The 13,359-nt window shown below is 46.0% G+C and overlaps 1 protein-coding gene across 1 annotated transcript in view; it reads left to right on the top strand.

The window, feature by feature from the left end:
- The window catches only part of GRIK4 (glutamate ionotropic receptor kainate type subunit 4), a 444,259-nt gene that overhangs the window by 114,519 nt on the left and 316,381 nt on the right, over positions 1-13,359 (top strand). The gene's annotated exons all lie outside the window — the stretch shown is intronic.

Raw genomic sequence — 13,359 nt, 5'->3', positions numbered from 1 at the left:
GCCCAGAAAGGACCAGGGGGGTGACACTGAGGAGGAGTGAGATTTTGAGCCTGACTCAGACTGGTGGAAGCAATCCACAGAATCATTAGGGAAGTATTGGAGCCGGATAATTGGGGGTGAAGGACAGAAGCACAGTGTGAACACAGACCCTGATAGAGGTGAGGAGAGGGCAGAGCAGAGGCTACACCTTCCATGTTGCAGGACATTCCTCTTCCGGCCCCTCCCCCCCCCAACCCCTTTCTCAATGCGAGAAAAGAGAGCTGAAAAATGGAAAGAGCAGATAAAGAAAGCAGAATCATCCTGGAAGAATGCACAAGAGAGAAAGGGAAGGAGGGGTTTCCAGCTTCTGCAACTTACATACCCTAAGAGCGCCACTGTCGGGTATCTCTGATTGTGAAGCAGTAAAGTTCTTTGCCTTCAAGTCATGTACAGTACCTGTTTCTGATTTACAGCCCAGTTGGGAAGGCTATTCTGGCAGCCTGTGACATTGACTTTGTGGATGCCCGGTCCCCACAATTATATTATTGTGGGTGCCCAAGCACCCACAACCCCCTGGAGTTGGCTCCTTTGGTTACAAGTCAGTGTAAACAGTACTTAGCTAGCTGAACTCAAGGGTCTAACTCAGTTTAAGGGTGCTTCCTATGACTGGTATTGTTGCCTTAATATTCATCACTAATATAAATGAAGATGGGAAGCTCCTCCCTCCCTCCCTCCCTCCCTCCCTCCCTCTTTTTACATTTATATACTGTCTTTCATGCAAGGAGTTCAAGGTAGCAAAACATGGGTCTCCCCCTTCCCATTTTATTCTCACAACAATCCTATGAAGTAGTGTTCCTAGCCACATCTCTTGTCATTCATAGTGTATAAAAAGATGTGAGGAGAAAGTGGCGCTGTGGTCTAAACCACTGAGCCTCTTGGGCCTGCCAATCGGAAAGTTAGAAGTTTGAATTCCCACAACGGAGTGAGTTCCTGTTGCTCTGTCCCAGCTTCTGCCAACCTAGCAGTTCAAAAGCATGCCATTGCAAGTAGATAAACAGATACTTCTGTGGCGGGAAGGTAAACAGTGTTTCCGTGCGCTCTGGTATCCATCATGGTGTTGCGTTGTGCCAGTAGTGATTTAGTCATGTTGGCCACATGACCCAGAAAGCTGTCTGTGGAGAAACACCGGCTTCCTTGGCCTGAAAGCGAGATGAGCGCCACAACTCCATAGCCACCTTTGACTGGACTTAACCGTCCAGGGGTCCTTTACCTTTACCTTTTTACTTTTTAAAAAAATGGCTGTAATTGGAAATATTCTGTACTACAGAATTTGGAAAAGTTTGAAATTCACGTTGTTAAATTTGAGTTTGGAAATCCATGCAAAATTTCGCTTCTGCTTTGGTCTGTCTTTGCTCCTAGCTCTTGAGGCATCCAGCTAGCTATCAGCTATTATTCCAGTCTATAATCCGGGGCCCTTGTGTTCTGTATGCCTCCCTGGGTCCTGGCTGGCTGGCAGACAGGCAGATCCCGGAGGGTTTCAACAGTGATTTTAACCAGCCAGTATTTTCACTCATAAAATCATATTCTGCCAAGTAACCAGCACTAAGATCTAAAAAACCAATAAATGTCAGATTTTGCAAGGGTTACTTCTGCGAGAGTATGCTATTTTATCGGCTGTTGTATTTCTTCTTCTGTTATACTGCTCTGTTCTTACAGTGGACTGTGGTTTTGTTTTTTGCTTTTATCTATTTGTTGTAAGTCACCTTGAGGAGTTGTATTGGGGAAGGGCTGTGGCTCAGGAGAAGATCCATGGGAGACAGGGCTGCAAAAGGATTCTCCATAGTATCTGAATGACCCACCTGCAACGTTTAGCCTCAATCCACAAGCCCCCAAAGGGCAAGTTCGGTTTGTCATTCATGGAAATGAGATGAAGTCGAAGTTAGCGTAAATAAACCTGTTGTATGTTCCAGCCGCTAGAGGGAGAAAAAAAGAAAAAATGCAGCTGAGTTTCCAGCTGGAGAGAGAAAAATAAAGAAGTGTGTGTATGTCAGTGAGGTTCTCATTGTAGTCTTCCTAGTTTTGCTAATGTGCTTCATTATGTAGAGCTTTGTTCCACTTGATTCCACTTAAGTTCTGCCTGGATCGGTGGAGTTGCCAAGCGGACATTATGTCCCCCCCCCCCCGGCTTCAAAATAAAAATAAAATAATTGCCAACGCTCCTGGAAAGATGAGCCAGTCTCCTTTCAAAGCGAGAGCTGTCCATGTGGGTTTTATGAGGCAAAACTCCCACAAAAAGCTAGATGGAAAAAAGAAGCACACCCTGTTCTGTATCCCCCTCACAGATAAGGCACACAGAGAAAACTCTCTTATGAATCAAGAAACCCCTCATGGTTTTCCCCGCAGACTTGGTGGCATGTTCTGTACTTGCAGCCCAGCAGGGGCTTGGACCAAGGTGTAGGTGGCAGCCATTTTGTTCCGTGACGAAAATTATGTTCAGAGGAGGCCCTTTTGGCAAATGCGTTTAACTGTGTGAGCTAAGGGAGGAAAGAAAAGAAATTCCCCCAGCCAAGCAAAAATATTATAAAGAGTCCCCTTCTAATATTAATTTGCTACTGGCCACTTGAAATTCCTATGCTGTGTCAAGGCCGGTCGGTGCTAGGGTTTTTTGCGCCCTAGGCGAGATCACCTTCTGCCCCCCCCCTTTCCCAGAGTTGTTGACCTTTTTTAGAAAAAAATAAAAGTGGAATAAAAAAATAAAAATAGAAAATAGAAAAAAATAAAAAGTAGAAAAAATAAAAATAAAATAAAAAACAGCTGAGAGGCGCGACGAGGTGGCCCCAGGCTTGTGCTCCCTGCGCGCCTCAGGAGCTTCGCGCAGGGAGCACGAGCCTGGGGTCGCCTCTGCTGAACAGCTGAGAGGCGCGGTGAGGTGTTCCCAAGCTTGCGCTCCCCACGCGCCTCCGGAGCTTCACGCGGGGAGCGCGAGCCTGGGGCCGCCTCCACTGCACCTGTCAGCTGTTGAGCGGCTTCAGGCCGCTCTCCGGAGGCACGCGCGCCTTGGGATAGCGGCCTGAAGCCGCTCAACAGCTGACAGGCGCAGTGGAGGCAGCCCTAGGCAGCATCGGGGGGCGGCGGGCAGGCTGGCCCGCGCCCCCTCTATTTTGGCGCCCTAGGCAGCTGCCTAGTTCGCCTTAATACTGTCATTTTGCTTTTGTTACTAAGCAGAGTGCTGACTGAGGTGAGGAGGCCTCCGTATCTCCATATGTCAGAATCAGGACTTTTCCCACAGAGGCTGTGTGCCTTTAACTTCTGAAAGGCAGGAATAATTTCAACAGGTGTAGCTCTCCCTCACCACTACCTTGCTGGTGAGATATTGACTAGGGTTCAGTTCATTTCTCTGCTATGAAGTTGACACTGGGCTAGCGCCTGTCTCTCAGTCTGACCTCCTTAGAGGGAAGTTGTGAAGGAGAAAGTGTGGGAGGGGGCATTGTACAACATCATGGTCTCCTTGGAGGAAGGTGCAATACATTCATTACACTGGTGCACTGAAAGGAAGCGTTGCTGTCTGCCATTGGTGCTAAAAGCAGAGGAACCAGATTTTTACACTTTTTAAAACGGAATTCTAAACATTACTCACAGTGGAACTCAAACACTATAAATGTTAAATGCAGTTGCAAGTTACGTCTTGATATTGACACTAATGGTGTGGTTGGCAGGGCCTTCATGTCATTTCAATAACCCATCAAAGTGTGCCAGATTTTGCTGCAATAAACATTGAAATTTGGGACGCCGGTACTTTTTTTATTATTGGAAAACCTGGCCGCTTCGCAGCGTATGTGTGTGTGCTGTCCCCGATTGATATTGCTTGGGAACTTTTTGTACCAAGGCTGAAAAAGTCAAGTGTGGATCAGCTATTACAAATTAGCTCTCTCAATGATACAACACATGATTATGGCATTTGCTAGAGGGGTCGGAAGAGTCTCTGGCTGGCTGTGACTTTAAAACTCATCTGTCATTCACAGCCTCAAAAGACCCACCTGAACATTAGCGACACTCTGCAATAGGTGAAAAAAAATGTACCGGTATCCTTAGCACATTCCTTCTGGGGAAAGGGGGAGGGCAGAAAAAAAGTCAAGAACCACCCCATCCCAGGATACATCTCTATATCTGATGGTCCTCCTAAACATGCCACATTTTTAGGTAGTGTATGCTCTTGAGTAAAACAACACCAGAACAGTGGTTAACACTCTCAGGGAATTTTTTTTTTTTTATTATCCAGTTTGCAACCAACCTCACATTAACAAATTCCACCTGGTACTGATCTGACCCCACAGCTCGTATTGGTAAATGTAGCCTGTTTTCATCAAACACCCCCAAAAATATCAAAAAAATCTACAGGTGGGTGGGCAGGAGAAACATCCGATAGCTAATGGCCACCAGTCGATGATCTTAGCTTTTATTGACTGTCCGCATGTTGATGAACAGCAGCGCTCTTTATTAATAAAATACCTGCAGCATCTCTCCCGGTTAGAAAACTGTGACGGATTTATCCCACTTTGGCAGCTCGCTCCTTCGCCTCCCCTTTGGCCCTGGTTTTGCATGCAGTGCAGACCTGCCAAGTCTTTCTATTCCCCTTTTGTCTGTGGTGATAATAGCCTCAAATTAAGCCCCTAGAGTGGCTTCTGGAATCCGGCATGCCCTACCTGATTTGTGCTTGGAGCCTGTGCTTGGTTATTTTATTTTGTTTCATTGTTGCTTGCAGACCCCGTGGCTGCTCAAGCTGGCTCAGCCTGGAGTGATTCAGCTGCCGAGAAACCGCTGGTGCAGTTGGCTCTCTCAGTGCCAGCTTTCTTTTGGAAACGATATGGGGGCAAAGGGGTTATACATTTCAGTAATGCTTGCTGCAGCTCAACCTGCAAGGAAGCCTTAAGTGTGTGTAACTGAGACAATTGCACCTTCTTTGCCTGTTTACCCCCGGGATTCCTTTCCTATACAGTTTCTCATCTGAAAGTAAGAGCCATTGAACTCGGCTTAGGATCGTTCTGTATCCCTTTTACTGACACCGTAGTTTAGGTTAAAGAAAAGGCGTGTTAAGTGGTGACATGATGCAGGGGTTGCCAACTCCCAAGAGACTGTGATCTACTCACAGAGTTTAAAACTGGCAGGAATCTACCCCCTTTTGGGGGGTTCAGGTCAAAGTTGTTGAGCTATTTTTAGGAAGGAGGAAGGCCCATTTTTTTTGGGGGGGGGAGGTTGGGTCAAAACCTCAGGGAGGAGGTAAAATGTTGAGCTTTTTTGGGGGGGGGGAGCCACAGTTGTTCAGCTTCTTTGGGGGGAGCCAATGATCTACCAGTGATCTACCGCAGACGTCCAGTGATCTACCAGTAGATCACAATCTACGGTACCTGTTGGACATGCCTGTCATAGAGGAGCATAGGTGCTGGCCCTTGGGGGCCGAGGCAGTTTCGGCCCCCTGAATGTATTTTTTTGAGGAGGCAGGCCCCCCTCAATTTTCATGCAGCATTTGGCTCCTCCCCCTGGCTCCTTGCGACATCGCTCACATGACATCAGGACATTGTGTGACGTCACATTGCCATCCCCCAAAATCCTCTGGCGCCTCTGTAGAGGAGTATGGGATTATGTGTAGCAAGATGGATGTGGCTAGGGAAAGGTTTTTCTCCCTTGCTCATAACACTGAAACCTGGGGATATCCAATGTAGCTGAATGTTGGGAGATTCATAACAGAGAAAGGAAAGCATTTCTTTATGTAGCACATTGTTAAACTATGGAGTTTGTTCCCACAGGAGGCAGTGATGGCCACCAACCTGGATGGCTTTAATAGATGATTAGACAAATTCACAAGGATGGTTATGCTGTGCCTCCATGGTTGGAGGCAAAAATGCTTCTGAATACCACTTGCTGGAAACCACAGGAGGGGAGAGGGCACTTGTGGTTGGGTCCTTCCTGTGGGTTTTCCACAGGTATCTCTGATTGGTCACTGTGAGAGTCATCTGTGGGAATGTAAGAAGACTTTACAGGGGGAAGCCCTCTATTTGTAGGAGCCACACATTTGAAGGGCTGCCTAATCCAAGTCTGTTTTTAAAAATAAAGAATCCTAAGAAGGGAGAACAGGAGGGCCTTGAATCTGCCCGTCACCAGTTAGCACCTGGGCTGCAGACAGAGCAGACAGGCATACAGGTCACTGGGCCACAGTCTTCCACATGATGGAGAGATGTATTGTGTTTCTGTTTAATTTATAGTAATTATTTCTAAATTTGCATCTAGACATACAAATGCGCACCTGCATCTTCTTTTGTCTTCTTTTTGGCAATTCATAACTGGCCACCCTAAAGTTATTGGAGCTTACTTCTGAGTAGATGTGTGTAGGATTGCATGGTTAATAAAGCACCCCAGAGGCCTTTGTAGAACCAGCAAAAAACACAGTATTTACAATCAATCAATCAATCAATCAATAAGCAAGCAAGCAAGCAAAATTACTAGCCAGATTTTTTGTTGTTGGTGGTGCTAGCTTGTATTTCCATATTGGCTAGAGAGGAGGGGAAGCAAAGAAGTGCAAGCAACTAGTCCTGTTCTCCATCCTGTGTTTTTGTGGCTAGTCATGGAGAAAGAGCCCTTCCTTCTTCTGCAGCCAGCACAGAAATCATCCTGGCTTCATCAATGCAGTCAGTCACTGGTGTGGAATTTCTTGTGCTTGTTTACACAGGGTTCCTGCTAACCTGTGGCGAGTTGTTAAACATAAGGGTGGTTTAAATTAACTTTCCAGATATTTACAGTTAGTTAGCAGGGTGTTTTGTTTTTGTTTTTTAAAAAGGCAGTGGGGGTTCCATCCAACTAAATTCTGTTCGAAGTAGGTCCATTAAAATTAATGAACCTGAGGACTTATCCACTCATCTCTGTTTGCCCTGCCATTTTCTCTCTGGGAAAACCAGAGGTTTAGCATTGAATCGGAACAAATGGCAATTGGGTTTTTCGTGGATTGCCATTGGTTCCTATTCAGTGCTAAAGAGCAGGTTTTGCCTGGGGAAAGCAAAACTGCTAGGACTCATGCTTAGGAAGCATGGGACAAGCAGATGGGTGGATGAGCCCTAAGTTATTCATGTCTATTGACGTCAATGGATCTACTCTGAGTAGGATTAGCACGGGATTAGAATCCTGAGCTTTTATTGCTAGAGCTACTACTTGAAGATTCCTAGCTTGGTACAACCTGCATTTCCTAAGTGCTAGGAGTCAGTCACCTCTAGAAATCCCACAGCATTCAGGATTCAATTAGTGGTGAGTGGCGGACCCACCCAAATCTGCTCTGACATTTATGCAGACGTAATACCATACTTTTCCGTGTATAAGATGTCCCCATGTATAAGACATCCCCTCTTTTGGGGGGAGATTGCCTAGACTTGTTGAACTTTTTTGGGGGGGGGTTGCCAATAGCCAGCGGGCCTTGCAGCACCCACCAATCACCCGCAAAAACACCACAGACAATATCCTGCTTGCGGCAGCCACCAATCAGCCATCTTACCTCTCCACCATCCATGTATAAGACGACCCCAAGTTTTTTGCATAATATTTTAAGGGGGGGAAACCTGGTCTTATACGTAGAAAAATAAGGTACTTGCTTTTTTCTGATGTTGTCTTGATGTTCAGAAAAATTGTCCTGAATGCTGGTTTGGAGGATTCTAGGCAGCTGTGGCGCTGTGGGTTAAACCACAGAGCCTAGGGCTTGCTGATCAGAAGGTCGGTGGTTCGAATCCCCTCGACGGGGTGAGCTCCCGTTGCTCGGTCCCAGCTCCTGGGACGTTCGAAAGCACGTCAAAGTGCAAGTAGATAAATAGGTACCGCTACAGCGGGAAGGTAAACAGCGTTTCTGTGCGCTGCTCTGGTTCGCCAGAAGCGGCTTAGTCATGCTGGCCACATGACCTGGAAGCTGTACGCCGGCTCCCTTGGCCAATAACATGAGATGAGCACCGCAACCCCAGAGTCGGTCACGACTGGACCTAATGGTCAGGGGTCCCTTTACCTTTATCTAGGCAGCTATTGGATGCTGTAGACATGTCTCATAGAGCTCTCCTCTCCACCAGCTACTGGTTCTCCTGCCCAGATAGTCTGCTGTGCTTCAGTTTGCTATTGTTTGAGAAAGTGTGGATCCAGTGGGTTTGCCTTTAAATGACAATGGAAAGAGATTTCTCCCCCATTGCTAAGGTATGATCAAGCAAAACCAAGGGCAGGGGATTAAGTGCAATTGGAACTCTTCTGTAGCTGATCCACAAAGATGGCATAGTCTGGAAATGCAAAGGTTGAAACCTTCCCTTCCCTTACGTATTTGTAGTGTAGGGTTGCATGGTGTGGTGCTTTTTTGTGATGCTAACAGGCAAAGAAATATGTAGAACATCTTAGCAACCCAAATGGGCTTATGGAGACCAAGTAGGAGACATAATTCTCCATCATTATGAGAGTGGATGCTTCTTCATTACCCTTCTGATGTGAGAGACCAAAGCACCGCAGTCCCCCTGGTGTTGACTCTTTGAGCAGAGCCGCTTACAAATCTGTCATTTACTGTAACTTCCTTTTTTCTCCCTGGGATTAATAGCCCTATAACAAAGGTGTTATTCAGGCTCACTTAGTAATGGGCTAACAGAGAATCCAGGGGACTCATTTGGAGAAACGCGTTCCTGCATCTTGCTCGTGCCCCATATTTTCCGCCTCACATCCTGCTTTTTAATGTGCATATGAAGTGTCAACGGTGATCCATTTCATGATCTTGATGGTCCCTTTTGGCTTTAATCTCTGAATTCTGAGCATCCGTGTTTGATGGAAGCACTGCAGTATTAGCTTCTAAGCTGCATTCAGCATGGCCCAGGGTTTCTCAACGAGTAGATCGGTATTGGCAGATGAGCAGCTCTGGTGCTAATTGCTTATCTCTCGGCCTCAGTATACCTCACCTGCAAAATGCAAGAAGTAATTGGTTGCCTTCTCCCAAGTCTTTGTGGAACTCGGCCGGCCAGTTTTAAATTTCCATTCGAATCCTTGATCTGTACTCACTCAGAGGTAGATTTGGTATATGCAGGCTACCTCATCTTATGATGCAATAGATCAGGCACACCCTCCCCCCCATGTTTTGGGACTACAATTCCCATCATCCCTGACCACTGGTCTTGTTAGCCAGGGATGATGGGAGTTGTAGTCCCAAAACATCTGGAGGGCTTTGTTTGGGGATGCCTGCAGTAGATGATAACTGGCTCTAAATGATCCAGTTTTGCATCTGGCTCTGGATGATGGACCTGGAGTTTGGGGGAGCGGGGGAATAAGTACATCCCACAAGCCCAAAGTCTGCGCTCACCCCAGAGAAATCACGATACATGTGTGAAGGTGACTAGCTAGTTAACTACCTGTGTGAGAATCAGCCTCACGTTCATCTGTATTAGAGATGGTTGATATTCTCTGTACCTGTCAAGGAGCAGGATACCAAAATGCATGCATGTCCCTTCATTGCTAAATGTTTTATAATTGGGCTCTGTGCTTTTGAGGTTGGAAGTGAGGCTTTTATTGTTTTTTTCGACAACTGCTTTATCGCTGTGGCCTTGACCTATGTTGTAGATATTTATCCTTTGTCCTCCCTCCAGTGCCCTATCTTTTGCCCTGCCTCGTACTCACCACGAGCTGCCTTTACTGTGGCTTTTTCAGCCCCACCCTTCTTCCGCACGCAAACATTTTCATAGAACTGTTATTGAAACCTTCCTTTTTTATTAGCAGTGTAAAGGAAAGGAAATTAAACCACAAATACTCATCATAAAATGATGACCGAGGGAGCCTGGATGTGATTCGCACAGGCTAGTAAATTCCCAGTCCGCATTTTATCTTCATTATACTGTCCCTCTGCAGCACAGAGGGCTGTCCAAAACAAAGATGACACCTTGCTAATCTGGTATGCCCGTTTTAAAATTTGTAGTGTAAGCAGCCTGGGACCAAAATACCTCTGACAGTGTCATGGGGGAAGGCAAGGTAGTGAGTCATTTGTAGGTTTATTGACACAGCTACCCAGAGTTATGGTGACTTTGTCTCAGCCCTTGTTCACCAATCATTTAGTGCAATGTTCTCAGTTTTACAGCATGAACCAGGAAGCCCCATATTTTCTGCTCCTTCAAAAGTCAAATCCTGAACTTACAGATGATTGCATAGGGCCATGACTGTAGACCAAACGCTGCCACAGCCAAGGAGTATCTATGGTGACTCCTCAATTTATCCAACTTTTGAACACCTTAAGAGTGTTTAAGATTGCTTTTATTCAGCTCTACAATTCTATGATTCCGTTTCACACCAGTGCTGAAATTGGGGTGGATCTATCAATCTGTCTATCACATTTATATCCCATCTTTCCTCCAAGGAGCTCAAGGTGGCCTTTCTGGTTCTCTTCCTCATTTTATCCTCACAACAACCCTGTAAGGTAGCTTAGGCTGAGAAACTGCAACTGGCCCAAGGTCACCTACTGAGTTTCATGGCAGAGATTTGAACCGTGGTCCTAGTCCAACACTCTAACCACGACACCACACTGGTTTAAAGCGCCCTGCTTCTTTTTGGTGGTTATAATTGAGTCTTGCCTAATCTGAAACAAAAACCACCCCATGCCCGCTTTTCTATTTCAATTCTGGACCATATTAACTGGTCCCACCCCCAACCGGCAGTTGGCACATCCTGGATTTATTTTCTTTTTAAAAAAATAATAAGGTGCTTGCACAAGTACAGAAATACTTGTGTGCATACCCAGAGTGGAAAATGGTAGTGGAAGAATGACTGAGGAAAAGAACAGAAAAAAACTCAGCCCAGATACATTCTGTCAAGCTCTGCCTATTGGCATAGATGGCAAGTGGCAGAATAGCAATGAAGATCCGGGGGTTGGGGGGATGCAAATGTGTGCAAGGAACTTGCCAAACACACACAGAGAAAAATTTGATCTGAATGTCCTGTTTGCAATATAAGGTCTTTATCTATAAGCACCCTTCGTTTGAACACTGGAATATACCTGTACCTTATAGGCTTCTACCATGTCGCTGATCTAACTAGCTCTGTAACGGGACAGGGGTCTTTTCCAGCCCTACTTTGCAATGCTGATGATTGAATCTGGAACTTTCTGTGTTCATCGCATGTCTTCTGTATACTAGGGCTGAGCGATATCTGATTTTCAACATCGTCACCAGCTAAATATCACGGTATCTCGATGTATCACAACATATATCTACATGGGTCTTGACGAGGCTCTGTATAACGGCGGAGGGCCTTAAAATATAAGGTAGCAGTATATATTCTACTGCTACCTTATATTTTAAGGCCCTCCGCCATTATACAGAGCCTCGTTGAATTCAGTAAGGCTTGCTTGTGAGTAGACATGCATTTGCTTGCACTGCTTACCTAAAATACCACCCCCATCAATCTCACATAGTACCCAACCTCCCATTTCAGCATAAGGCAGCCAGCTAAATCTTCTTACCCCCCCCAACAGAAGCCCCCTCTCCAGCCCTCCTCCTCATTTCTTATTGGTTAGGAGGGAGGAGGGAGAGAGCAAGCAAAGCTTAAGACACTGTGCCTGCAAATTATCTGCAAAGTCTGGGTTCAGCTGAGCTGTCCTCTGGGAAGCTGTTAAGTGTCCACCTTTTGTTCAGTGGTATATTGCCTTGTTGAAACACTTATCACAAAGTCTTTTCAATACCAGTATTCAATAGTGATTTATTGCACAGCCCTACTGTGTGCTACTGGCTTTGTTTCATGCCAAGTACTTTTTTGGTACTTTCATGGTTAAAGCTCCCTGGATTTGTGTTTGTGATAGTGCTCTTCTTCATTGCTGACCTGTTCCAAACCTTATTCTACCCTTGGAAAAACAATGGGACAGGAGTTGCAATGGATGGTCAAGTGGGTTGGTTATTGGCCAGTTAATTACATTCTTCCTAACCTCTCTTCTAGCTGATGCTTCAAAATAGAGTATTGTTCTTCTGATGAGAGTGCCAAGATCCTCATCCCGGAGCTGTCAGGGGAAGAAATATTGGAATCATTTTATGCTGCTGATCATCAGTTATTGTGCTCTTGTTTTGGTGTGTGTGCAAGAGACAAGCGCTCAAGCAGAAATGGTCCTAGATAATCCATTAAGTTTACATTTGAGATGAATTACCTGTGTGATTGACACTGAGGAGGGGCTGCCATCCAATCTCCCACTGCGACAGCTGGGGCAGGATCATGGGAAACTTTAAAGTGACTTGGACTTTTGAAGCCCATTGGAAATTTCATAAGGGGTGGATGAAGAGACAGAAAAGAGGACAGCAATTTCAGGATGCCTTCTGAAAGCAGAGGTGCATGTTCTTGCCTGCCACTAGAAATCCCTAAATGTATGAAAGGGAAACCAGTGCAGACTGGTACCACTAGGATAAATGGACCCCTAGCCAAACCAACCTTAGTCTGCCCTCAGCCAGCTCCTATCTCCCTGCCCACCCCCTTCCTATCAGACAAGGGGGTGGCACTGCCTGCCAACTTCTCCCTCCTTCTTAGTTTCAGTGTTGCTCTTGTCAAACTCAGTGGGGGAAGGATGGGGACCAAGCTAGCATTAATTGGCTCTCTATCTCCCCCTACTGTTTGGCTCCCTGCCTTCTGCCCAAGCAGTCTCAAGTGGCATCAGCCACATCTGAGGGCAACTGAACTGCTCCTTGTGTGGCTTTGCTTGTATTGTCCTGGAGTGTTGGTCTCATACGTACCCAGATTGTGACTGTTTAGTTCAGGCTTCCTCAACCTCGGCCCTCCAGATATTCTTGGCCTACAACTCCCATGATCCCTAGCTAGCAGGACCAGTGGTCAGGGATGATGGGAATTGTAGTCTCAAAACATCTGGAGGGCCGAGGTTGAGGAAGCCTGGTTTAGTTGTTAAGATGGCCTCCTTTAAGTCTCCTCCTTTAGACGATAGGGTGGTGTAATGGTTAGAGTTTTGAAACTGGAAGCTCCAGTTAGGCTGACATATGTGTGCATTTCAAGCAGCCATTGCACATGTGCAGATGGCAATTCAGTAAACTGGAATTCGGTGCAGGGAAACAAATCAGGTAAAGGCATCCTTGTCACATTCCTGGTCTGTACAGCATTGTAAGAATGGGACTTGAAATGCAGCGGGGTGGGGTGGAAATGGCCTCACTGTGTTTCGAGCCACTAATGTGTACAAAGCCAGAGCGTCATAGTGACTATGAGGAAGATAATCGCCAACCAGCGGTGCAAGTGCTGCACCCCACCCTGTGGTTTTAGCCCTTTTCCAGTTGACTGCAATTTATTCTATTATTTTCATAGCATATGAATGGAGCCAACAGAATTAGGGGATTTTTACTCGCTACTTCTTTA

The sequence above is a fragment of the Zootoca vivipara genome, chromosome 15 (genome assembly GCF_963506605.1).
Source record: "Zootoca vivipara chromosome 15, rZooViv1.1, whole genome shotgun sequence".
NCBI lineage: Eukaryota > Metazoa > Chordata > Lepidosauria > Squamata > Lacertidae > Zootoca > Zootoca vivipara.
The sequence above is the reverse complement of the archived record's forward strand: the minus strand, read 5'-3'. Positions and strand labels throughout refer to the sequence as shown.